This window comes from Bufo gargarizans, chromosome 1 (assembly GCF_014858855.1).
Source record: "Bufo gargarizans isolate SCDJY-AF-19 chromosome 1, ASM1485885v1, whole genome shotgun sequence".
NCBI lineage: Eukaryota > Metazoa > Chordata > Amphibia > Anura > Bufonidae > Bufo > Bufo gargarizans.
In genome coordinates, this window is record NC_058080.1 from 346,378,259 (window position 1) to 346,404,958 (window position 26,700).

Sequence of the window (26,700 nt, forward strand, 5' to 3'; positions counted from 1 at the left end):
TCAAGATGCTCAGGTATTCATTCAGTCCTATTGACAGTAAATGACTAATCAGTGGGACACAGGGGTATGATACAGCAAGGCTTTGTTAGCATAGCTTCTGTACGGTTGCTGCCTTTGTGTACTGTGGAGTCACATGTGCGGCTCGACAAGGTACTAGGTAAACTTAATCTGGACAGCAGTCATTATTGTGGCATTTCTGCCTGGTAAATAATAATCTAGAGACTGAAAAGGCGTTTGTGACCTCTTTATCTGCTGGAGACCAGTGATGAGGTCCTGATACCCACTCCTTGTGCAGCTCTGGTAAACCGTGTTCTGTGTTCATCACTGTGCTGGATGGAGTATACAACTGTTTGATTATATCATCATGTCACTGGACCTTTGCATTGTATCAATGTATGTACAGCAGTACCAGCCATGATCACTCCTGCCAGCTGTACCATGGCCATGTCGGGGGTGAATGCAACTGGTTTCAGGTGGGCTCTGGTTGTAGGACACAGAATTTATATGGGCTAACACAAAGCTACTGGGTGTTGATAAGGTGCCACCTCTCATAAGACCCCATATAATGCAGGATATAGTGGGCCATATTAACACATAGTTAATATACTTTGGGATATCTGCTATGTATTTGCAATGTAGTTCATAAGTAACCCTCTGATTACCGCTAGAGATTTGCAGTCAACTTTTCAATGCAACTAATCTGCATGCGACTACCCAGCCACCGTTTCCACATAGATCTTGTCTAGAATGGACATGTCACTTAATATTTTTTCATGTAATGTGGATTTTTAAATCTAAAAAATCTGTACAGTATACAGTACAAGGCAGATTCCCATTGAAATTAATGGGACACTGAATACACACAAGTTTCATCATGGAATATGAGTCGGAATACATGCGAAAACTCTCCCATGTGAATAGGGCTGAAACGATTCATCGATTAAATCGATGTTATCGAGGCAAAAAAATACTCAATGCAGTTTTTCTGCATCGAGGAATCGTTTAAATCACATGACCACGTAGCGTGAGTGAAATAAAGCTTCTCACTCACCGCTCCGTGGCCTCCTGTAAGCACCACGTTGCAGAACCTTGCGTTCACACATCGTCAGCGAGCTGGCTGACGCTGTGTGTGACGTCAGGTCCCCAGTGCAGGTTGGGATGAAGAAGCATCTCCTGCACACTCCATGTGTCGGCGCCCTCTGCACTGAAAGGCAAGTCTAAAGTTAGCAGAGGCAGCAGCGGCGGGGTGGGGTGGCTGGGGAATGGTGGCACCTGTGATTTGGAGACGGGGGAAGAAAAGAGAGGGTTAGTCACTGGGCCTTCGAAACGAGGGTCTAGGGATAACTTTGCAGGGCGCCAAAGGGAAGGCAGACAGTATAAAAAGAAGGTTCAAATCGATTGGACAAAATTATTGGTAGAGCAAAGGAGGGCAGGCTGCCAATGGTCTCAACCTAACCCTGATGCCCTCAGGGTAGGTGATTGGAAAGAAAAAGGGATGTTGCGTCGAAAAGCTAAAAAGGACCACAGAGGAGGCGCCAAAATCCCTAGGATCTAGGACTTGGATAGTATATAGCCCAAAGATAGAAACCTATGTGGTTAAATATACGCAAGTAGAGTGGCACTACTTACACACTCACAGGATGTGTATGATCTCAGGGTCAATTGATATATGGTCAAACAATGGTAGAGATAAAACAATAATGTGCAGATATAAAATCAAAATTTTGTCAAAATATTAGTGACTCACTTCACCCAGGAGGGTAATGTGGGATAATGCGGGTCGCCTGTAGAGTCTCAGAAACGAACAATGATCACTCAGGAGTTTTTGTTCTTTTTTTCTTTTCTTTCATTCCAAAGCCAGGGTAGGGGAGTGAGCGGCTGTGATTTGGGACAGGGAAATGGGGGCACCTGTTATTTGTCATGGGCTGGGGGTAATGGGGGCACCTGTGATTTGGCATGTATAAAGTTATTGGGGGGGGGGAGGGAGAGGGGTTAATGGGGGCACCTGTAATTAGGCACATGGAGGAGCTGATCTGGGGGAGTGGGGGACATGGTGGATGTCATGGAGGCACTGGGGAAGGGGGACATAATGGCAATCTGGATGGAGGGGCTGATGGAAGTGCCATCATGGGGGCACTGGGGGACATGACATGGAGGGGCTGCTGCTGATCTGATGGCACTGGGGGACATTGTGGATGGCATAGGAGGCACTGGGGAAGGGGGACATCATGGCAATCTGGAGGGAGGGGATGATGGTAGTACCATCATGTGGGCACTGGGGGATATGGCATGGAGGAGCTGCTGATCTGATGGCACTGGGGGACATGGTGGATGGCATAGGAGGCACTGGGAAAGGGGGACATTTTTATAAAACAATACGTTATTTTAAGAAGGTTTTTCTTATTAGATTACTCGATTAATCGAAAAAAATAATCAATAGAATACTTGATTACTTAAATAATCGTTTACTGCAGCCCTACATGTGAACATACCTTTGGGGTGATGAAAAAATACTTGGGAATATAAATTCCATATCTGTAATATCCAGCAAGGTATCCATAAAATGTAGGCATAATGGGGGAGATTTATCAAGCTGGTGTAAAAAAGAACTGGCTTAGTTGCTCATAGCAACAATCAGATTCCACTTTCCATTTTTCACAGCCCCTCTGGAAAATAAAAGGTGGAATCTGATTGGTTGCTATAGGCAACTAATATCTAATATCTACACGGAAATCCTGTAGGTGGAAAAAGGGTGATGTGCAGACTTTGGGAAGGGTTAATATGTCGTCCCAGACTAAAGAACCATCCCCCGCCTGAATGTCTTTTAAGGTAAGAGATGACAATAGGGGTCAAACTCCATAGGGCTGGATAATTTGAGGATGCATGTGTAGTAATAAATCTAGGGGCAGGTTCGGGTACGGGAATTGAATAGTGCGACTGCCATAGAACTCGGTCCAAACCGCCAGTGTCCCTTTCAAAAGTGTGGGGTGCGTTTTATCTCTTCTAAAGGGTCTGATCTCCCAAAGAATGGCTTTATCAGAGGTGGTTAGCAGCAATTTTTCCATTTCCGTGCAGAGACTCACAGGGTTAGGAGACAACAGCTCCAAACATCTAGTCAGCTGCATGGCTTTATAATATAGGAGTATGTCCGGCAGACCAAAGTCTCTGAATCTCCTCTCCCTAGTCAGAGTAGCGTAGGCTATTTTCGGGGATTAGTGTCTCCATATTCTGAGAGCCATAGTTTTTTTTAATGTTTTGGGCGATTGTCTTAGTTAGGATATCATTTTTTGCAGGATGAGGTGACTGTTAGATGACTGTTTTATTGGCACTATTTTGGGGTGCATATTACTTTTTGATCGCTTGCGATTACACTTTTTGTGATGTAAGGTGACAGTTAATAGCTTTTTTGACACCTTTTTTTTTTTTTTTTTTACGGTGTTCGCCTGAGGGGTTAGTTCATGTGGTATTTTTATAGAGCAGGTTGTTATGGATGCGGGGATACCTAATATGTATACTTTTTTTATTTACTTAAAGAGGACCTTTCATCAGAAACTGGTGTATTAAATTCTTATACGACCTTATGGGGCTGCTCTCACTGATGTCTGGACACTATTTATTTTTTCAAATTGACCTCCAGTTCGGCCGCTACGCTCTCCGTTAGTTTCGTCGCCTCATATGCAAATGAGGCAACAAAGTTATAGTAGGCGTTGTTCTCTAAGTTCTGGTGGGCGCGGTTATGCTCTCCCTGGCAGTGAGCGCATCCAGATTCGCGAGAACTTGAGCTTCTAGAATTCCGGACTGAGCGCCATCTTGGAGTCCCCAAAGTAGAGCTCCCAAAAAATGACCTAATTTGGGAAACTACAGGATAAGGTGGCAGTTTTGTTGGTACTATTTTAGGGTACATATAATTTTTGGTTGCTCTATATTACACTATTTGTGAGGCAAGGAACAAAAAATTGCTGTTTTGGCACAGTTTTTATTTTTAGTGATTTACAATGTTCATCTGACAGGTTAGATCATGTGTTATTTTTATAGAGCAGGGTGTTACAGACGCGACAATACCAAATATAACAATTTTTTTTTTGTTTCAGTTTTACATAATAAAGCATTTTTGAAAAAATATATTTTTTAGTGTCTCCATATTCTGAAAACCATACTTTTTTATATTTTTTGGGTGACTGTGTAATGTAGGGGCTCATTTTTTTGGTATGAGATGATGGTTTGATTTGTACTATTTTAGGGTGCATATGACTTTTTGATCGCTTGCTATTACACTTTTTGTAATGTAAGGTGACAAAAAAAATTGCTTTTTTGACACAGTTGTTTTTTTTTTTTTTACGGTGTTCACCTGAGGGATTGGGTCATGAGGTATTTTTATAGAGCAGGTTGTTACAGATGCGGTGATACCTGATAAGTATATATATATTTTTTTACATTTAACACAATAAAAGCATTTTTGAAACAAAAATAAAAATAATGTTTTAGTGTCTCCATATTCATTTTTATTTTTTGGGCTCATTTTTTTGCGGGATGAGGTGATGGTTAGATTGGTATTATTTTGGGGGGCATATGCCTTTTTGATCGCTTGGTGTTGCATTTTTAGTGATGTAAGGGGACAAAAAATGTTTTTATAGCACAGTTTTTATTTATATTTTTTTCACAGTATTCACCTGACGGGTTAGGTCATGTGATATTTTTATAAAGCCGATCGTTACGGGACTTTAACTTCTGGGGGTCTGATCCTCTTTACAATGCATTACAATACTTCTGTCCATCACAGCAGCGCGAGGACACGATGGACACCCTGCAGGATGCTGCAGGTGCTGCGGTCAGCGCTGACCGCGGCAGTGAAAGGGTTAATGCGCCGGCATCTGTGTTTTCACTGTTGCTGGCTATGCAGCAGGGACCCAGCTGTCAGTGACTGCCGGGTCCGTGCAGCTGATCGGGCGGGCGCAGCTCCTGCACGGATCCGCAAAACACGGACACCGGCAATGTGCTTTCCGCATTTTACGGATCCGCACATTGCCAGAACTATATAGAAAATGCCTTTTCTTGTCCGCAATTGCGGACAAGAATAGGACATGTTCTATAGCTCTACAAAAAACGCAGTGTTTGCCCCATCAGGCCTGATCTTGTGCGCACACTTGTGTTCAGAACGCCCCACCGCAGTGACATAATTTATTTTTTCTGATCACTGCAAAAACACCTTAAAATCGCTGTGGCGCTATGAAGATCACTTTTGAGGGGCACGGCGAGTTCATAGAAGATTTTTTTGGGGGCACAAGTTAGCGGAATTTTTTTTTTTTTTTTCTTACAAAGTTTCATATTCCACTAACTTGTGACAAAAAAATAAAATCTTACATGAACTCACCATACCCCTCATGGAATCCAAATGCGTAAAAATGCCCTGTGAAATACTAAAGGTACTCATTGGAATTTGGGCCCCTTTGCGCATCTTGGCTGCAAAAAAGTGTCACACATTTTGTTTTGGGGTGTATTTTTACATATACCCATGCTGGGTGAGAGAAATATCTCAGTAAATTGACAACTTTGTATAATTTTTTTTTTTTTAGTTGTCATTTACAGAGATATTTCTCACACCCAGCATGGGTATATGTAAAAATACACCCCAAAACACATTGCCCTACTTCTCTTGAGTACGGCGATACCACATGTGTGACACTTTTTTGCAGCCTAGGTGTGCAAAGGGGCCCAAATTCCAATGAGTACCTTTTAGGAGGGCATTTTTAGACATTTGGATTCCAGACTTCTTCTCACGCTTTAGGGCCCCTAAAATATCAGGGCAGTATAAATACCCCACATGTGACCCCATTTTGGAAATAAGACACCCCAAGGTATTCCGTGAGGGGCATGGCGAGTTGATGTAAAATTTTATTTTTTGTCACAAGTTAGTAGAATATGAGACTTTGTAAGAAAAAACAAACAAACATTTTCTGCTAACTTGTGCCCAAAAAAAAAACATGCCCTCACAGAATACCTTGCAGTGTCTTCTTTCCAAAATAGGGTCACATGTGGGGTATTTATACTGCCCTGGCATTTGAGGGGCCCTAAAGCGTGAGAAGTAGTGTAACGGGGTGTTGAAGGCGCACTTGGTCTCCCATCGGCCGCAGACCGACTGCTGCTTAGCTTCGGGAGTGAGGATCTGTGTTTGGCGTTGTTCCCAGGACGGCTTTGCTAGCTGGGAGGCTCCCTGCTCCTAGGTCTGCCTTGAGCGCCGAGCTGATCACTCGGTGCTCGACTGGTCGGTCATGTGACGCTGGCCATGTCACATGACCCTCACTCCCCACTATAAATGCAGGCAGCCTGCTAGCCACAGGTTGCCTGTTAATTTCTAGGTTCCTGGCTATTTGTTGGACTATTGAATACTCACCTGATCCTGTTCGCTGACGATCCTTTGCCTGCTCCTCCTGTACTGCGCATCCGTCCTGGTATTGTGACCTCGGCTCCCACCTGACTACTCTTTGCGGACTCCTCTGGTACTTCTCTACTCTCCTAGTATTTGACCCCGGCTTCTCCTGACCATCCTTTGCTTAACCCTTTGTACTGCGTAGCTCTCTTGGTTCTGACCCGGTCTGTTCACGTTCCGTATTTTCTCTTGTCTGTCTTCCCTGCACATATCCTAAGTAAGGGACTGTCGTCCAGTTGTCCCCTGTCATCAGGAATCGTGAGGCAAGTAGGCAGGGCCAGGGGTGAGGGTGGAGCGCAGTGGTCACTATCCTTCCCCCTGTGTGTGTGTGGACGTGACCGTTACAAGTAGTTTGGAATCCAAATGCCTAAAAATGCCCTCCCAAAAGGTACTCATTGGAATTTGGGCCCCTTTGCGCACCTAGGCTGCAAAAAAGTGTCACACATGTGGTATTGCCGTACTCAGAAGAAGTAGGGCAATGTGTTTTGGGGTGTCTCTGTAAAATGACAACTTTGTATTAAAAAAATGGGAAAAGTTGTATTTTACAGAGATATTTATGTCACCCAGCATGGGTATATGTAAAAATACACCCCAAAACACATTGCCATGCTTCTTCTGAGTACGGCAATACCACATGTGTGACACTTTTTTGTAGCCTAGGTGCGCAAAGGGGCCCAAATTCCAATGATTACTTTTAGGATTTTAGGGCATTTTTTACGCATTTGGATTTCAAACTACTTCTCACGCTTTAGGTCCCCTAAAATGCCAGGGCAGTATAAATACCCTACAAGTGAACCCATTTTGGAAACAAGACACCCCAAGGTATTTTGTGAGGGGCATGGCGAGTTCATGTAAAATTTTATTTTTTGTCACAAGTTAGTGGATTATGAGACTTTGTAAGAAAAAAAAAAAATAATAAAAAATCCAATTCCGCTAACTTGTGACAAAAAATATAAACTTCCATGAACTCACTATGCCCATCAGCGAATACCTTAGGGTGTCTACTTTCCGAAATGGGGTCATTTGTGGGGTGTTTCTACTGTCTGGGCATTGTAGAACCTCAGGAAACATGACAGGTGCTCAGAAAGTCAAAGTGCGTAAATACATTTTTTTGCACCATAGTTTGTAAACGCTATAACTTTTACCCAAACCAATAAACATACACTTATTGCATTTTTTTTTTATCAAAGACATGTAGAACAATACATTTAGAGAAAAATGTATATAGAAATGTAGTTTTATTTGAAAAATTTTACAACTGAAAGTGAAAAATGTCATTTTTTTGCAAAAATTTCGGTCAATTTTGATTAATATCAAAAAAAGTTAAAATGTCAGCAGCAATGAAATGCCACCAAATGAAAGCTCTATTAGTGAGAAGAAAAGGAGGCAAAATTCATTTGGGTGGTAAGTTGTATGACCGAGCAATAAGCTGTGAAAGTAGTGTAGTGCAGAATTGTAAAAAGTGGTCTGGTCATTTTTAAAGGGACTCTGTCACCACTTTCTAACCCCCACTTTTAAAACTATAGTTCTGTCCATGGAGCCCCTGTGATTTCAATGGTGTTGTTATATGCGAAATCCGCAGGCTCGTTTTGATAAAAAAACCTTTTATCTAACCTGTCAGTCATGAGGATAAGGTGCCCAGGGCGTTTCTCCCGGTCTGAACATGCCGCCGCCGCCGTTGGTGCCCAGCTCCTCCTCTGCCTTGAATTTGCGCCGCCTGAATGTGAAGAAATACGCCTCCGGCTCTCCCTCAGTCCCCCCTCCTTTTCCAAAATTTCGCGCGTGCGCACAGGCCTGTGCCTGATGCGCCCGTGCAGACTTTACGATTCAGCCTCATTGAGCGAAGTGCGCATGCGCATGCGCACTTCGCTCAACCTCCCGATAACGCGAACACTGCCGCACGCGCGGGATCTTAGAAAAGAAGGAGGGGGGACTGAGGGAGAGCCGGAGGCGTATTTCTTGACATTCAGGCGGCGCAAATTCAAGGCAGAGGAGGAGCTGGGCACCAACGGCGGCTGGCGGCATGTTCAGACCAGGAGAAACGCCCTGGGCACCTTATCCTCATGACTGACAGGTTAGATAAAAGCTTTTTTTTATCAAAACGAGCCTGCGGATTTCGCATATAACAACACCATTGAAATCACAGGGGCTCCATGGACAGAACTATAGTTTTAAAAGTGGGGGTTAGAAAGTGGTGACAGAGTCCCTTTAAGCTAGGGGGGCTGAAGTGGTTAAGGACCAGGCCATTTTTTGCAAATCTGACCAGTGTCACTTTGTGTGTGAATACTCTTTTACTTATCCAGGCCATTCTGAGATAGTTTTTTCGTCACATATTGTACTTCATGACACTGGTAAAATTAAGTAAAAAAAAAAAATCTTTTTTATTTTTAAAAGAAATGCTTAAATTGACTAAAAATGTGGAAAAATTTGCAAATTTCCAAGGATCAATTTCTCAACTTCTACAGGTCCTTCCTTCTAAAAAAATTAGCATATTGTGATAAAGTTCATTATTTTCTGTAATGTACTGATAAACATTAGACTTTCATATATTTTAGATTCATTACACACAACTGAAGTAGTTCAAGCCTTTTATTGTTTTAATATTGATGATTTTGGCATACAGCTCATGAAAACCCAAAATTCCTATCTCAAAAAATTTGCATATCATGAAAAGGTTCTCTAAACGAGCTATTAACCTAATCATCTGAATCAACTAATTAACTCTAAACACCTGCAAAAGATTCCTGAGGCTTTTAAAAACTCCCAGCCTGGTTCATTACTCAAAACCGGAATCATGGGTAAGACTGCTGACCTGACTGCTGTCCAGAAGGCCATCATTGACACCCTCAAGCAAGAGGGTAAGACACAGAAAGAAATTTCTGAACGAATAGGCTGTTCCCAGAGTGCTGTATCAAGGCACCTCAGTGGGAAGTCTGTGGGAAGGAAAAAGTGTGGCAGAAAACGCTGCACAACGAGAAGAGGTGACCGGACCCTGAGGAAGATTGTGGAGAAGGACCGATTCCAGACCTTGGGGGATCTGCGGAAGCAGTGGACTAAGTCTGGAGTAGAAACATCCAGAGCCACCGTGTACAGGCGTGTGCTGGAAATGGGCTACAGGTGCCGCATTCCCCAGGTCAAGCCACTTTTGAACCAGAAACTGCGGCAGAAGCGCCTGACCTGGGCTACAGAGAAGCAGCACTGGACTGTTGCTCAGTGGTCCAAAGTACTTTTTTCGGATGAAAGCAAATTTTGCATGTCATTCGGAAATCAAGGTGCCAGAGTCTGGAGGAAGACTGGGGAGAGGGAAATGCCAAAATGCCTGAAGTCCAGTGTCAAGTACCCACAGTCAGTGATGGTCTGGGGTGCCATGTCAGCTGCTGGTGTTGGTCCACTGTGTTTTATCAAGGGCAGGGTCAATGCAGCTAGCTACCAGGAGATTTTGGAGCACTTCATGCTTCCATCTGCTGAAAAGCTTTATGGAGATGAAGATTTCATTTTTCAGCACGACCTGGCACCTGCTCACAGTGCTAAAACCACTGGTAAATGGTTTACTGACCATGGTATTACTGTGCTCAATTGGCCTGCCAACTCTCCTGACCTGAACCCCATAGAGAATCTGTGGGATATTGGGAAGAGAAAGTTGAGAGACGCAAGACCCAACACTCTGGATGAGCTTAAGGCCGCTATCGAAACATCCTAGGCCTCAATAACACCTCAGCAGTGCCACAGGCTGATTGCCTCCATGCCACGCCGCATTGATGCAGTCATTTCTGCAAAAGGATTCCCGACCAAGTATTGAGTGCATAACTGAACATAATTATTTGAAGGTTGACTTTTTTTGTATTAAAAACACTTTTCTTTTATTGGTCGGATGAAATTTGCTAATTTTTTTTGATAGGAATTTTGGGTTTTCATGAGCTGTATGCCAAAATTATCAATATTAAAACAATAAAATATATGAAAGTCTAATGTTTATCAGTACATTACAGAAAATAATGAACTTTATCACAATATGCTATTTTTTTTTAGCCCTGTACATAGTAATACCTCAAAAAATAGTTATTACTTTACATTCCACATATGTCTACTTCATGTTTGGATCATTTTGGGAATGCCATTTTATTTTTTGGGGAGGTTACAAGGCTTAGAAGTTTAAATCTTGAAATTTTTCCGAAATTTTCAAAAACCACCTTTTTAAGGACCAGTTCAGGTCTGAAGTCACTTTGTAAGGCTTAGGCCTCATGCACACGACAGTTTTTTTTCACGGTCCGAAAAAACGGGGTCCGTGGGTCCGTGATCCGTGACCGTTTTTTCGTCCGTGGGTCTTCCTTGCGGAGCCAAACGGATCCGTCCTGAATTACAATGCAAGTCAATGGGGACGGATCCGTTTGAAAATTGAGCCACAGTGTGTCATCTTCAAACGGATCCGTCCCCATTGACTTACATTATAAGTCTGGACGGATCCGCTTGCCTCCGCACGGCCAGGCGGACACCCGAACATAACTTGAAGCGTCCCCATCACCATGGGAACGCCTCTACGTTAGAATATACTGTCGGATATGAGCTACTTCGTGAAACTCATTTCCGACAGTATATTCTAACACAGAGGCGTTCCCATGGTGATGGGGACGCTTCAGGTTAGAATACACTGCAAACTTGGTACAAGACTGCCCCCTGCTGCCTGGCACCACCCGATCTCTTACAGGGGGATATGATAGCACAATTAACCTCTTCAGGTGGGGCACCTAAAGGGGTTAATTGTACTATCATATTCTCCTGTAAGAGATCAGGGCTGCCAGGCAGCAGGGGGCAGACCCCCCCTCCCCAGTTTGAATATCGTTGGTGGCACAGTGTGTGCCCATCGCCCCCCCCTTCCTCCCTCTATAGTTAAAATTCGTTGGTGGCACAGTGTGTGCCCATCGCCCCCCCCCTTCCTCCCTCTATAGTTAAAAATCGTTGGTGGCACAGTGTGTGCCCATCGACCCCCTCCATCTCCCCCCCCCCCCATCATTGGTGGCAGCGGAGTTCCGATCGGAGTCCCAGTTTAATCGCTGGGGCTCCGATCGGTAACCATGGCAACCAGGAAGCTACTGCATCCCTGGTTGCCATGGTTACTTAGCAATAGTACAATTGTAGAAGATTCATACTTACCTGCCTGCTGCTGCGATGTCTGTGACCGGCCGGGAGCTCCACCTACTGGTAAGTGAAAGGTCTGTGCGGTGCATTGCTAAAGAACTGTCACTTACCAGTAGGAGGAGCTCCCGGCCGGTCACAGACATCGCAGCAGCAAGCAGGTAAGTATGATTTTTAACTATAGAGGGAGGAAGGGGGGGGGCGATGGGCACACACTGTGCCACCAACGATTTTTAACTATAGAGGGAGGAAGGGGGGGGGGCATGGGCACACACTGTGCCCCCAACGATTTTTAACTATAGAGGGAGGAAGGGGGGGGGGCGATGGGCACACACTGTGCCACCAACGATTTTTAACTATAGAGGGAGGAAGGGGGGGGGGGGGGCCATGGGCACACACTGTGCCCCCAACGATTTTTAACTATAGAGGGAGGAAGGGGGGGGGGCGATGGGCACACACTGTGCCACCAACGATATTCAAACTGGGGAGGGGGGGGTCTGCCCCCTGCTGCCTGGCAGCCCTGATCTCTTACAGGAGAATATGATAGTACAATTAACCCCTTTAGGTGCCCCACCTGAAGAGGTTAATTGTGCTATCATATCCCCCTGTAAGAGATCGGGTGGTGCCAGGCAGCAGGGGGCAGTCTTGTACCAAGTTTGCAGTGTATTCTAACCTGAAGCGTCCCCATCACCATGGGAACGCTTCTGTGTTAGAATATACTGTCGGAAATGAGTTTTCACGAAGTGAAAACTTAGATCAGAAAAAGCTTTTATGCAGACGGATCTTCGGATCCGTCTGTATGAAAGCAACCTACGGCCACGGATCACGGACACGGATACCAATCTTGTGTGCATCCGTGTTCTTTCACGGACCCATTGACTTGAATGGGTCCGTGAACCGTTGTCCGTCAAAAAAATAGGACAGGTCATATTTTTTTGACGGACAGGATACACGGATCACGGCCTCGGCTGCAAAACAGTGCAAGTCAATGGGTCCGCGAAAAAAAAACGGAAAACGGCACAACGGCCACGGATGCACACAACGGTCGTGTGCATGAGGCCTTACATAATATAAACCACCCAAAAATGACCTCATTCTATAAACTACACCCCTGAAGGAATTCAAAACTGATTTTACAAACGTTGTTAACCCTTTAGGTGTTCCGCAAGAGTTATTGGCAAATGGAGATGAAATTTAAGAATTCAAAATTTTTGGGCAAATTTTCTATTTTTATCAATTTTTTCCAGTAACAAAGCAAGGGTTAACAGCTAAACAAAAGTCAATATTTATTGCACTGATTCTGTAGTTTTCAGAAACGCCACATATGTGGTCGTAAACTACTGTACGGGCACACGGCAGGGCGTAGAGGGAAAGGAGCGCCGTGTGGTTTTTGGAAGGCAGATTTTACTGGACTGGTTTATTTACACCATGCCCCATTTGAAAAGTAGAAACGCCATAAAAGTGACCCCATTTTGGAAACTACGGGATAAGGTGGCAGTTTGGTTGGGACTATTTTTAGGGTACATATGATTTTCAGTTGCTCTACATTACATTTTTGTGAGGCAAGGTTACCAAAAATAGAAATTCTGAAATTTCATCTCCATTTACCATAAACTGTTGAGGAACACCTAAAGGGTTAATAAAGTTTGTAAAATCTGTTTTGAATACCTTGAGGGGTGTGGTTTCTTAGATGGGGTCACTTTTATGGAGTTTATAACTCTAGGAGTGCATCAGGGGTTCTTCAAATGGGACATGGTGCCAAAAAAAAGCCATCCAAATCTGCCTTTCAGAAACCATATGGTGTTCCTTTCCTTCTGTGCCCTGCCGTTTGGTCATACAGCAGTTTACGACCACATATAGGGTGTTTCTGTAAATTGCAGAATCAGGGTAATAAATATTACGTTTTATTTGGCTGTTAACCCTTGCTTTGTTACTGGGAAAAAACGGATTCAAATGGAAAATTTGCCAAAAAATAGCTGTTTTGGCACCGTTTTTATTTAACTTTTTTGACCGTGTGCATCTGAGGGGTTAGGTCATGGGGTATTTTTAAAGAACACATTCTTACCGACGTGGCGATACCTATTAAGTCTACTTTTTTTTATTTATTAAGGTTTTACACTATATTATCCTTTTTTAAACAAAAAACACTTTTTAGTATATCCATAGTCTGAGTTATTATTATTATTTTTTTTTGCCGATTGTCTTAGGTAGGAGCTCATTTTTTGCGGGATGAGAGGACGGTTTTATAGGCACTATTTTGGGGGAGCATATAACTTTTTGATCGCTTGCTATTACACTTTTTGTGATGTAAGGCGACAAATAAAATATCTTTGTTTGCACCTTTTTTATTTTTTTACCGTGTTCATCTGTTGGGTTAGGTCATGGGGTATTTTTATAGAGCAGATTTTTACGGACGCAGCGATTCCTAATATGTTTACTTTTTGATTTATTTTAGTTTTACAAAATATTTTTTTCTCAAGTCTGAGAACCATAGTTTTGATTGTCAGTGGCTAAATGGAATTAAAATTAGGGAAGTAGATTTTAAATTTAGTACTCCATGGAAGTATGGTACTCCTTGAAGCAACTGTCAATGCAGAGGCCTGGATGATAGGGGCACGTGTCACACTGAGTGGTGGTGTCCTTCCGTATCCCCCTCCTGTGACACACTGCACTTTTTTTGGGAGCGTCTTTTCTTTCCAATATAGGGGACCACACCTGGAAAGTGTTGGCCAGGAACGATCCTGGCGCCTCCAGTTCCCGAAGTACTCCCCGGTCAGAAAAGATCAGGGCATTGAGGACTGCCTTATAGAACTGGAGGAATTTCCCTGTGTTGCCAGTGCTCCTAGACAGCACAAAAGAGTTGTACAAGGCATACTGTACCAAGTAGACCACAACTTTTTTGTACCATGCCCAAGTTTTGCGCATGGCATTATATGGCTTGAGGACTTGATCAGAGAGATCAACTCCTGCCATATACCGATTGTAGTCGACGATACAATCGGGCTTGAGGACCATTACACAGGTACCTCGCACAGGGACAGGGGTGATGCCGTTATTGTGAATTGTGGACAGTACAAGGACATCCCTCTTGTCCTTATATCTGACCAGCAACAAGTTTCCACTGGTAAGGGTACGGGTCTCAACCCTGGGGATAGGTATCTGGAGGGGGTGGGTAGGGAGGCCGCGTTGATTTTTCTGCACAGTCCCACAAGCGGACGTGGATCTGGCGGCGAGGGACTGGAACAAGGGGATACTAGTATAAAAGTTATCCACGTACAGGTGGTAACCCTTATCTAGCAGTGGGTGCATAAGGTCCCACACAAGTTTCCCGCTAACACCCAGAGCGGGGGGACATTCTGGGGGTTGAATACAGGAATCTCGCCCCTCGTACACACGAAACTTGTAAGTGTACCCTGAGGTACTCTCACAAAGTTTGTACAGCTTCACGCCATACCTCGCCCGCTTTGAGGGAACATACTGGCGGAAAATGAGTCTCCCCTTGAAAGCAATGAGACTCATCAACCGCGACCTCCCTTCTAGGTACATAGGCCTCCAAAAATTTGGCCCCGAAGTGATCGATGACCGGCTTGATTTTGTACAGGCGGTCGTAGGCAGGATCACCTCGGGGGGACGGACGGACATGCTGCATTATCTGCATAATGCAGGCATTTCCTAATGGCCTCAAACCGGGTACGTGTCATGGCCGTACTGTAAAGTGGGGTTTGGTAGAGGACATCTCCACTCCAGTAATGCCTGATACAGTTTTTTTTGACTAGGCCCATGTGCAGCACGCGGCCCCAAAACGTCCTCATCTCGGCTGCACTGACCTAGCCAAAAACGAGCCCGGCTCTTGAGCAATGAACTGTTGGGCGTACAAGTTCGTTTGCTCCACCATCAGATTCACAAAGTGGTCACTGAAAAAAAAGATTAAAATAGTCATATTCAGTGAAGCCCACTGTGGGAATCTGGATTCCTGGTTGGCCAACAAAATCAGGAATCACAGGCTCAAAATCCTCTGGGGTACACCATGCAAGTTCACCGGTAGGGGGCTCAGCTGGACTTATCTGGTGAGCCGGAAAACTAGTACGAGCCCCAGAGCTGCTCGTACTAGTGTGGGCCACAGGGTCCCTGGCATGGCGGCCCCCTTGCCCTGCCTGGCGTAGTCTCAGCCGCCTTTGGGGCTCATCATCATCCCTAGACGATGAGGAGGACGCGGATGACAAGAGGAAAGTGGGGTCATCCTCGTCCTCACTGGGGCTCTCGGATTCGGAGGCAAGCAGGGGGCGTATGCCTCCTCGGCCGAGAATGTCCGGAGGGCCATAGGAGAGTCTGTGTGTGTGCGTGCGTGGAAAACTTTATTCAGTGTGCGTGTGTGTGTGGGGCACGGGTGTTCGCGTACTTATCCCTACACCTAACAGAAAAAATAAATAAAAAAAATATCTGAAATTCCCCAAAAGTGTAAAAAATAAATAAAGATTCAAACGCGCTGATCAGCGGTACGGGTGGGCGATGCGCTAACAGTGGCCGGACGCTAAGAGTGCCGGCCACAGTCAGCGCATGCAAAAAAAAAAAGAAAACACTTGCCCCCGCCCACCCAGCCAATCAGAAGCGATCCTGAGAGGTGGCGTGATCGCCACCTCTCAAGATCGCAGGACCGTGATTGGTGGTGTATTATCACACCACCGATCACCATCCTATTCCGGGTTATCGGGTCACCAGAGACCCGAATAACCCGGAAACGCAGCAAACCGCAGGTCTGAATTGACCTGCGATTTGCTGCGATCGCCGACACGGGGGGAGGGGGGGGGGGGTCACAGTGACCCCCCTGGGCATTGTACCAAGGTGCCTGCTCAAATTGAGCAGGCACCTTGTTTCAATCTGCACCTACTCCTAGAGCCTCCGTTTGCCCACCTCTTTTCACGCCCTTCTTCTCTTGATTGACAGGGCCAAGGCAGCGCTGCTCTCCTCCCGCCGGCCGTGTCTACTAAGAAAATCTCGCGCCTGCGCCGTCCCGTTCAGTATTCGGCACAGGCGCAGTGAGGGAAGGACGCTCGGCGTCTGCTGGCTTCCTCACTGCTCCTGCACTGAATACGTCACAGTGAAGAAGCTGGCTGCCGGAGAACGTCCTTCCCTCACTGGCACAGGCGCGAGATTGTTTTAGTAGACACGCCCCCCCCTGCACCTAGAGGCTAATTAGCATATTATACAAGTTTGTTTTTCTCAATAACGGCAGCAGGCATGAGATGGCACCAATACAGTTATGTTCAGCTGACATTAGCACATCGCTAATGTCAGCCAGCTTAATACCCATTTTTCAGCTGACCCCTAACATTTGGAGGGGTGAATTATATAGGTTGATGTATTTTCTTGGTTGCCTTCTGCGAGATAGGTCAGTATAGGGTCAATCTATGGCATTAGTGATCATTCCACTCCATACAGTGGAGGAGATATCTGCATGTAAATGTCAGCAAGCTTAACCCCTTTTTTCAGGTAACAGAAACCATTTAACAGCAGATAGATGAAAGCCAAGGTGGGGGGCGGTCCACCCCGGGTGCCGGCTCTCAGAGATGGAAGCGCTCATTGCTGGAGCTTATCACTCACTGACAGCTCAGCTCCCCGCGCTTGGTGCACAGAAGACTTCTCCCTGCTCCACCATTCAGCTTGCAGGCACAAATCACGCTGCCAGCCTGTGTGGAAGAGCCATCTGTGTCTGTAGGAGGAGAGAGGACTGTGAGCTTCAGGAGTGGGACAAGGTAAGTAGTTACTGTGTTTTTTTGTTTGTTTTGTTTTAACACAGAGGGGGCACAATGGGCATTGCTAATGTGAAGAGGGCACAATAGGCATTTCTACTCTGAAAGGGGCACAATTGGCATTTCTATTATGGAGGGGCACAATGGGCATTTCTACTCTGGAAGGAGCACAATGGGCATTTCTACTCTGAAGGTGGCACAGAGGGTATTGCTAATGTGAAGGGGGCACAATGGGCATTTTTACTCTGGAGGGGGCACAGAGGGTATCGCTAATGTGAAGGGGCACAATGGGCATTTCTACTATGGAAGGGGCACAATGGGCATTTCTACTCTGAAAGGGGCACAATTGGCATTTCTATTATGGAGGGGCACAATTGGCATTTCTATTATGGAGGGGCACAATGGGCATTTCTACTCTGGAAGGAGCACAATGGGCATTTCTACTCTGAATGGGGCACAGAGGGCATTACTACTGTGAACGGATCACAATGGCCATTACTAGAACACAGGGCATTTCTACTATTAAGGGTGCACAATGGGGATTATTACTGTGAAGAGGGCACTATGGGGATTATTAATGTGAAAGGGACACAAAGAGGGCATTAGAACTGTGAAGGGGCACAGATAGGGCATAACTACTGTAAAAAAAACTACTGTGAAGGTTGTACAATGAGGGCAATACTACTGTGAGGGGTACGATTTTGTTCACCGTATTAGGGGGGGTGCCAAAAAAAGGACCTGGCCTGGCTGGTGCCAAACATACACGGATGCCACTGGCTTCAAACAAACCTCACAGACACCAATGCTCTTCTCCACATTCAATCTAGCTGATAAAGGGTTAACAGAAGGCAGTGACTTCTCAGCCGGTCCACTAGCCTCACCAGACCAGACACTGCACCACAATGAACGGCTGACAGGGAGGCTGCATCAACAGAAGACACTGAGGCAGCGGACAGCCAGGGCTGCAGTTCATTCACAGGACCTCAGCACGTACTTCCTCTAGCAGTGACGTCACATCCACTGTGGGAGAGCCCTCCTGAAGGGGAGGACTCCATCCAGACAGCCCCGCAGCCAGCCAGCCTTCACCTGCCTCAGCAAATCCTCCATCTCTCACGCAGTAGCTGATTCTTGTCGGCCAGTCACCAGTCCGGACCCTTTGCTCACGTTCAGATCAACTCAAAGGTAAACAAATTAACAGATCAATAAGTGGTGATCCGATGTGGACCCCGTATCTAATTGCTCTGGTGGGCTTACATTCTATGTTCAATCATTGTTATTGTAGTCAGTAGATGATAATACAGCACAGCAATATGACTACCTATATATGTAAGGGGGTGGGCAAAGCAGACAAATAGTACACCTGATGCTGCATAGAAGAAATACCAGTACATCCTCTAGTGGTCTACAGTCATCATAAATGAGATTCCAGTGGAGAATTGGGTTATCCCATCTTAGACAGTGCGATATGCCCCCACTGTCTGATAGGTGCTGGTCCCACCGCTGGGCCCCGCACCTACAAGGAGAATGGAGTGGAGAAAGTGGAGGCGGGTGCACTGCGCATGCGCTGCCGCCCTCCATTCATTTCTATGGAGCCGCCGAAAATAGGCGAGCGCTGGCTCAGCTATTTCGGTCGGCCCCATAGAAATGAATGGGAGCGCATGTGCGGTGCGCTCCCATTCACTTCAATGGGAGAGGCGGGGAGCTGTGCCTGGTGGTGGACGGACCCTGGAAAAACCCGGGGTCCTCTAGCCACAACTCTCCCCGACTCCGTTCTCCTTGTAGGTGTGGGTCCCAGAGGTGGGACCCACACCTATCAGACAGTGGGGGCATATCGGATATGCCCCCATTGTCTAAGATGGGATAACCCCTTTAAAGTGGTTGTGTCACTTCAGCAAACAGCAGTTATTATGCAGAGGAAGTTAATACAAGCCACTTACTAATGTATTGTTATTATCCATATTGCTTTCTTTTCTGGCAGGATCCATTTTCTATCACATTATACACTTTTTTTTTTTCCCATGGTTACGACCACCCTCCAATCCATCAGTGGTGGTCATGCTTGCATTCTATAGTTAAAAACGGCAGCCTCTCTTGTGGCCGGGACTAAGTGATCGCACATAGGCCAGTGCTTTTTCCTATTGTGTGCAAACAAAAAACGAAAAATGCATCAAGCCAGCAAAGGAAGCAATATGGATAATAACAATACATTAGTAAGTGGCTTGTATTAACTTCTTCTACATAATAACTGATGTTTGCTGAAGTGACACAACCCCTTTAACCCGTTAAGGACCCAGGGCGTACCCGTACGTCCTGTGTAGTTTTGATCACTGTTGTACGGCCGGCAGTGATCGGAACGGGGTGCCTGTTGAAATCATTCAGCAGGCACCCTGTGACAATGCCTATGGGGGTCCTGTGACCCCCCCCCCCCCCACATTACCGATCGCTACAAACCGCAGGTCAATTCAGACCTGCGGTTTGTAGCGCTTATGCAACTTTCTGATCCCTGCGGTCCAAGTGGTGCCTATATTACGATGTTACCCCGCATGGTGAACGTCATAAAAAATATAAACTATGATGAAATTGAAATTTTGCCCACCTTACTTCACAAAAAAGGTAATAAAAGTGATCAAAACAGTTGTATGTATGCCAAAATAGTACCATTCAAACCGTCGTCTCATTCCGCAAAAAATAAGCCCCCACATGAGACAATGACCCCCCAAAAAAAAAAAAATATGGCTCTCAGACTATGGAGATACAAAAAAAAGATTTTTGGTTTCAAAAATGATATCATTGTGTAAAACCTTAATAAATAAAAAAAGGTACACATATTAGGTATTGCCGTGTCCGTAAGAACCTGCTCTATAAAAATATCACATGCTCTAACCCCTCAGGTGAACAACGTAAACATAAAAAATAAAAATGGTGTAAAAAAAGAAAGCCATAATTTTGTCACCTTACATCACAAAAAGTGTAATAGCAAGTGATCAAAAAGGTATATGCACCCCAGAATCATACCATTAAAACATTCCATATAAATCTAATTTTTTCCTAAAACACATCGATGGTTAACAGCCAAACAAAACTCAATATTTATTACCCAGATTCTGCGGTTTACAGAAACACCCCACATGTGGTCATAAACTACTGTATGGGCACACGGCAGGGCGCAGAAGAAAAGGATCTCCACATGGTTTTTAGATGCCATGTCCCATTTGAAACCCCCCTGATGCACCCTTATAGTAGAAACTCCCAAGAAGTGACCCCATTTTGGAAACTAGGGGATAAGGTGCCAGTTTTATTGGTACTATTTTTGGGTACATATGATTTTTTGGATAATTCATTTGTGGGGCAAGGTGACCCAAAAATTGTTTTAACACAGTTTTTATTTATTTATTTTTACAGCATCCATCTGAGGGTTTCGGTCAAGTGACATTTTTATAGAGCAGATCGTTACGGATGTGGCAATACCTAATATGTATACTTTCTTGTATTTATTTAAGTTTTACATAATAATAGCATTTTTGAAACAAAAAAATTATGTTTTAATGTGTCCATGTTCTGAAAGCTATATTTATTTTTTATTTTTTGAGAGATTTTCTTATGTAGGGGCTCATTTTTTTGCGGGATGAGGTGACGGTTTTATTGCTACCATTTTGTGGGACATACGCCTTTTTGATCACTTAGTGTTGCACTTTGTGATGTAAGGTGCCAAAAATAGCTTTTTTTTTTTTGACATAAATATATATTTAAAGAGCCGACCATCATGGACGCGGCAATACCAAATATGTCTATTTTGTTTTATTTTTTTCTATTTCTAACTTTTTTTTATTCCTTACTTGGGGAATTTTTTTTTTACATGTGAAACCTTTTTCTTTTTTTAACACTTTATTTATTTATTTATTTATTTACCCTTTTCGTCCCCCCTAAGGTCAAACAAGACCTCTGGGGGACATTTACGTTTTTTCACTGTTGATTTCTCCTGTGACTGGGGCTGACATAGTAGCCCCAGTTACAGGAGAAATACACCCCCCTTCCCCCCCAGAGAGGCTGTACAGCGCAATACAGCAAGTTTTAATCCTTTGGACAGTAAATTCAATTGATCCTGATTCAAAGCTATAGAACTTAAATTTATAATTGTATATTTATATTATTGTATCCACCATTTTCGTTTTTCACCCCTCTATTTGTGTCATCCCCTTCGTGTTGTCTTCAAAGGTGTCATATCAAATTTTTTGACCAATGTGCGTTGTTAATGTGTCTTGATTTGTTTTCTGACATATTTGGTGTTGGGCTTGTAGGTCTTGCGTTGTGCTCCATGATTCTGTACAGGTTTGGTCCCTAAAAAAGGACTAGCCAGACTCTGGTATCTATTTTGTGTTGGTATACCAACACAATATACCGTAGATTTTTTTCGGTTCTATTGTGTTAGATGACAGATTACTTTGTAAATTACCAAATTCTTCATCTTTACTGAAAGAATCAATTTTAATTTTTATATCATTAATCTGTTGTTCTAATTCCACTATCATCTGCTGTCTTCTCCGTATAATTAATTCCACTAGGGCTATAGATTGCAATTTAAAGAACCATTCCCATTTTGAGTTGAAATCTTTGTCACACAGATCTGAGGCTGGAGTTTTATACAGCGTCAGTCCTTTTGGTATGGTTCCTGTTTGTAGGTAATACTGCAAAGATTTCACCTTCCATTGTGGGGAGCCAGAGAAGCACCATTTCATCAATAAGAGTAAGGCCTCTTTCACACGGGCGTCATGTTTTTTGCCCGGATAAGAGGCGGGTGCGTTGCGGGAAAATGCACGATTTTTCCGTGCGAGTGCAAAACATTGTCATGCGTTTTGCACTCGCGTGAGAAAAATCGCGCATGTTTGGTACCCAAACCCGAACTTCTTCACAGAAGTTCGGGCTTGGGATTGATGTTCTGAAGATTGTATTATTTTCCCTTATAACATGGTTATAAGGGAAAATAATAGCATTCTGAATACAGAATGCTTAGTATAATAGTGCTGGAAGGATTAAAAATAATAAAAAAGTTAACTCACCTTCTCCTCTTGTTCGCGTAGATGCCGGTCTGTTCTTTAGCTGTGGGCTGAAGGACCTGTGGTGATGTCAGATCACATGCTCCATCACCATGGTGATGGACCATGTGATTGGAGCATGTGATCTGACATCACCTCAGGTCATTCAGCCCACAGCTAAAGAACACACCGGCACCTACGCGAACAAGAGGAGAAGGTGAGTTAACTTTATTATTTTTAACCCCTCCAGCACTATTATACTAAGCATTCTGTATTCAGAATGCTATTATTTTCCCTTATAACCATGTTATAAGGGAAAATAATACAGTGAATAGACTGTCACCTAGAACCCATGCGTGAAAATCGCACCGCATCCGCACTTGCTTGCGGATGCATGCGATTTTCACGCAACCCCATTCATTTCTATAGGGCCTGCGTTACGTGAAAAACACACAAAGAGGAGCATGCTGCGATTTTCACGCAACGCACAAGTGATGCGTGAAAATCACCGCTCGTGTGCACAGTCCCATAGAAATGAATGGGTCAGGATTCAGTGCGGGTGCAGTGCGTTCACCGCACGCATCGCACCCGCACGGAAAACTCGCCCGTGTGAAAGGAGCCTAATGGGCTGTAGAACTAAACTGTTAATTATTTGTGATATCGCCGACCAGAACTTTGTAATCTTAACCCCTTAAGGACACAGGACGTACCGGTACGTCCTAACTTTAAATAGGCATTCCGGCGGCATCCTGTCACAACGCCAGGGGGGGTCATGTGACCCCCCCCGTGTCGGCGATCGCCGCAAACCGCAGGTCAATTCAGATCTGCGGTTTGCTGCGCTTTTTGCAGTTGATCAGAAACTTTAGAGTGCCTAAAAATCAAGATTTCACCTGCACCCCTGCACGATTTGATGCCGGCGGGTGGTGCAGGGGGGGGTGTCGCAGGCGGTGCGGCAGGCGGGATCGCGATCCCCTGCCCGCCTCCCCTTGAAAATTCGTTGGCTTCTAGTGGGTTATACCAGGGTGCCAGCACATTGCTGACACCCTGGTATAAACGGCTGACATCTGTGCAGATGTCAGCCGTTTAACCCTTTCCATACCGCGGTCCTTACGGACCGCTGTATGGAAAAGGTTAACTGTCATCGGTCAGGGAGCTCCCTCCCTCTCCCATCGGGGGGCTTCTCTGCCTTTGCAGCCCCCCGATGGAGAGGGAGAGAGCCCCCAGGCAGCCCCCCGAAGTCCCATCCTCACCCTTCCCCGTCTACGAAGTTGTGGCAGACGGGGAAGGTTCCCATGGCAACAGGATGCCTGCTCAGGCATCCTGCTGTCCATGGTGCTGAATAGATCTATAGGGTTCAGTACTGTATTTTACAGACATCAGACCCACTGGATCTTCAAGAACCAAGTGGGTCTGGGTCAAAAAAATGTTAAAAAAAAGTGAAAAAAGTTAAGATAAAAAAAAAACAAAACATTTATCACTGAATAAAAAAAAATAAAAAATACACTACACATATTAGGTATCGCTGCGTCTGTAACGACCTGATCTATAAAACGGTCATGTTACTTTCCCCGCATGGTGAACACCATAAAAATAAAAAAATAAAAACTATGAGAAAATTGAAATTTTGCCCACCTTACTTCCCAAAGAAGGTAATAAAAGTTATCAAAAAAGTCGCATGTATGCCAAAATAGTACCAATCAAACCGTCATCTCATCCCGCAAAAAATGAGACCCTACTCAAGATAATCGCCCAAAAACTGAAAAAACTATGGCTCTTAGACTATGGAGACACAAACATTTTTTGGGGTTTTAAAAATGAAGTTATTGTATAAAACTTACATAAATAAAAAAAATTGTATACATATTAGGTATCGCCGTGTCCGTGACAACCTGCTCTATAAAATTACCACATGATCTAACCTGTCAGATGAATGTTGTAAATAACAAAAAAAAACGTGCCAAAAAAGCTATTTCTTGTTACCTTGCCGCACAAAAAGTGTAATATAGAGCAACCAAAAATCATATGTACCCTAAACTAGTACCAACAATACTGCCACCCTATTCCGTACTTTCTAAAATGGGGTCACTTTTTTGGAGTTTCTACTCTAGGGGTGCATCAGGGGGGCTTCAAATGGGACATGGTGTCAAAAAAACTGTCCAGCAAAATCTGCCTTCCTTCTGCGCCCTGCCGTGTGCCCGTACAGCAGTTTACGACCACATATGGGGTGTTTCTGTAAACTACAGAATCAGGGCCATAAATAATGAGTTTTGTTTGGCTGTTAACCCTTGCTTTGTAACTGGAAAAAAAATATTAAAATGGAAAATCTGCCAAAAAAGTGAAATTTTGAAATTGTATCTCTATTTTCCATTAAATCTTGTGCAACACCTAAAGGGTTAACAACGTTTGTAAAATCATGTTTAAATACCTTGAGGGGTGTAGTTTCTTAGATGGGGTCGCTTTTATGGAGTTTCTACTCTAGGGGTGCATCAGGGGGCTTCAAATGGGACATGGTGTCAAAAAAACAGTCCAGCAAAATCTGGCTTCCAAAAACCAAACGGCGCACCTTCCACTCTACGCCCCGCTGTGCGGCCGTACAGTAGTTTACGGCCACATATGGGGTGTTTCTGTAAACGGCAGAGTCGGGGCAATAAAGATACAGTCTTATTTGGCTGTTAACCCTTGCTTTGTTAGTGGAAAAAATGGGTTAAAATGGAAAATTAGGCAAAAAAATGAAATTCTCAAATTTCATTCCCATTTGCCAATAACTCTTGTGCAACACCTAAAGGGTTAACACAGTTTGTATAATCAGTTTTGAATACCTTGACATACACCCCCTGAGGAACCTTACGCAAAACGCGCGTTGGGGTTTTTCGGATCACTATTCTGGTATTTATGTAATTTTCTATTTACCATATTGTTTATTTGATTGTCCATGTACAATGTATCTTTTTGCACTTTGCACTTTAAACTTACGTGCTGTATTTTTCTCCAATATCTTGTTCATGGTTTTTGGCGAGGTCATTGTAATACGTTCTCCACTTGGGTATTTATCAATTATTCAGTATTTCTTTTGACCTCTTCATGAATAGTTTGTTTATGTTGTCCATTCTGTGATCCTTTCCCACCCTGTGTTTCTCTCATCCACCATTGTATTGTTTGTTATTGTATTTTATCGGATTTTCCCTTTTTGGGAACCATAATAAAGTGTGTATATATATATATATATATATATATATATATATATATATATATATATATATAGTCGTGCTTTGCCTTTTCCTCCTTTTTGGTGTTGATACTTGGTATATAGGCCTAGTACGCATACTCACCTTGTGAGTTGTCTAATATTGGTGTTTATACCTTGAGGGGTGTAGTTTCTTAGATGGGGTCGCTTTTATGGAGTGTTTACTCTAGGGGGTGCATCAGGGGGGCTTCAAATGGGACATGGTGTAAATAAACCAGTCCAGCAAAATCTGCCTTCCAAAAACCATATGGCATTCCTTTCCTTCTACGACCTACTGTGTGCCTGTACAGTAGTTTACAGCCACATATGGGGTGTTTCTGCAAACTACAGAATTGGGGCAATAAATATTGAGCTTTGTTTGGCTGCTAACCCTTGCTTTGTTACTGGAAACTGGAAAAAATTTATTAAAATGGAAAATTTGCCCAAAAATCTAAATTCTGACATTTTATCTCCATTTGCCACCTAAAGGGTTAACCAAGTTTGTAAAATCAGTTTTGAATAGCTTGAGGAGTGTAGTTTCTATAATGGGGTCATTTTTGGGTGGTTTCTATTATGTAATCCTCACAAAGTGACTTCAGACCTGAACTGGTCCCTAAAAATTGGGTTTTTGAAAATTTCTGAAACATTTTATGTTTAATCATCTTTTATTAATTTCCGAAAGAATAATGTGTACAGTACAGCAAGGAGACACCTACACACTAGGCGCTCCACATCAAGTTATGATATTCTGAGTCATGAAAGAACAACAAGAGTTCACAGAAAAAGTGTATGACAAATCTGTTTTCATATATCAAGGAGTAATCCATTAACCCGTTTAACATCAGGTCCTTGGACTAAGAAAGAAAAAAGAGAGAGAAAAAGGAAGAAGAAGGAAAAACAAAAAGGGGGGAGGGAAGAGAGGGAAGGAGAGAGGTAAAGGAAGGTGAACAGAGAACATTGTGAGTCGCTAATACAAGGAGAGAGTCACACTATGGTGTTTTCAGCAAACTTACGTTAATCAGCCAGCAGAGAGAGGAAGTCAGGGGATTCTAATGCATTTATCCAACACGCCCCAAACCTTGCACTATTTAGTAGATAAATCAGATGCTTCAGCCGAAATTTCCTCCATCCTAG

At 44.0% G+C, this 26,700-nt stretch overlaps 1 protein-coding gene across 1 annotated transcript in view; it reads left to right on the top strand.

The window, feature by feature from the left end:
- The first annotated feature begins 18,353 nt into the window (after positions 1–18,353).
- MPND (MPN domain containing) overlaps positions 18,354–26,700 on the top strand; it is a 282,277-nt gene continuing 273,930 nt past the window's right edge. The window contains exon 1 of the mRNA XM_044306702.1: positions 18,354–18,492. The gene's annotated coding sequence lies outside the window, so the exon portion shown is untranslated. The remainder of the gene's footprint in view (positions 18,493–26,700) is intronic.